The sequence below is a fragment of the Lactuca serriola genome, chromosome 6 (genome assembly GCF_051521515.1).
Source record: "Lactuca serriola cultivar US96UC23 chromosome 6, Lser_US96UC23_V15, whole genome shotgun sequence".
NCBI classification, from domain to species: domain Eukaryota; kingdom Viridiplantae; phylum Streptophyta; class Magnoliopsida; order Asterales; family Asteraceae; genus Lactuca; species Lactuca serriola.
Window position 1 is genome coordinate 27,914,538 of NC_136413.1, and position 1,447 is coordinate 27,915,984.

The 1,447-nt window shown below is 45.8% G+C and overlaps 1 non-coding gene across 1 annotated transcript; it reads left to right on the plus strand.

Annotated features, from left to right (window-relative positions):
• The first annotated feature begins 1,057 nt into the window (after positions 1 to 1,057).
• On the plus strand, positions 1,058 to 1,164 carry LOC145060765 (small nucleolar RNA R71). The gene has a single exon (XR_013686949.1). It is a non-coding gene; the product is annotated as a small nucleolar RNA R71 (small nucleolar RNA).
• Positions 1,165 to 1,447: the final 283 nt, after the last annotated feature.

Below are 1,447 nucleotides of genomic sequence, written 5' to 3' on the forward strand. Positions count from 1 at the left end.
TTTCTGGTTCTCGGGAGCTTTGGATAAAGACTCGACAAAGGGGGTATTAATTGGGATCCCCTTCACATGCTATACAAACTCTAAATGCTCCTTCTCCAGTTGATTGAGTGTAGCTCGGGTGGGAAATGGCAAAGGTGGATGATAAGCTGGAACGGGCTCAAAATATTTTTGATCTGACATGTGCCATGTCGTGGCCAGAGGAGTGCCACGTCGTGGCGAGCCTGGTTCAGCAATTTTTCCACTTTCGATCCTTGATTTTTTGGGCTACTGCGGCTCTTCTTCCAATGCCTCCAGGAACTCAGATATTGCATCTTCTTCAGTATCGATGGCCATTACATGAGATTGGGTCTTTACTTCGGGATTCTTTGGGGACAATTTTTCATGAACTAGAGTGGCTAGTTGACCAAATTGTACTTCAAGTTTATGGATGGAGGCTTGCTGGTTCTTTATCAAAGTTTGTTTTTCCAAAATTGCGGAATCAGTGGCATCATGTCTCTTTTCCGAAGCCTCCATAAACCTCATCAAAATGGTCTCTAGGTCGGGTTTCTTCTCGGCCGGTGGCTGCTCCTTTTGATAAAGGCCTCGACCTGTCTGCCTATATTTCTCTTCTTTTTGCTTCTTATATTCTTCATATGGCAGCCACTCCTTCTTCGGTTTCCTCCAGTCCTCATCAAACTTATCCCCACTAGAGTAGCACACTTGAGCTTTTCTGTTCCCAAACTCATCTATATTGCAGTCCTTGGTCAAGTGTGGACCATTGCATCTCTCGCACCCCACTCTTATGGCATGTATCGACTGGTCCATTTGTGTTATCCTGCGATCCATGTTATTCAGCATGGCCATGACAGCTGCAATTTCTTCAGTTTGGGCCCCTCCACCGCCTTTGATTCCATCTTGCCTTGGGTTGTGGTATTCGCGAGAGTGTTTCGCGAATTCTTCAATTAGCTCCTTGACCTCCCTTGGATTTTTCTTTGTCAACGGTCCTTGAGAATCAAGGAGTTGTCTTGTCATCACATTGACCCCGTCATAAAAGATTGACACCTCTTGCTGCATATTTAGGTCATGTTGAGGGCAATTTTTGAGCAAGCCCTTGTACCACTCCCATGCTTCGTATAGTGACTCCCCCGGCTGTTGCTCAAAGTTGGCTATTGCCTTCTTGAGTTTCGCTATCTTGGATGGCGGGCAAAACTGGTCCAGGAATTGCTCACGCATTTGAGCCCAAGTGGTGATTGTACCCGGTGGGAGTGCTTTCAACCACTCCTTTGCAGCTCCTTTGAAAGTGATGGGAAGCATCCTAAGCAAGGTTGTGTTTCTGTTGATATTTGGGACATTGAAGTAATCCGCAATGTCGTTGACTTCATCTAGATGCTTAAAAGCATCCTCATGATCTTTCCCGAAAAATGGGATGTCCTTCAGTGCGGTCAATATGTGTCCCTTCAGCTCGAAT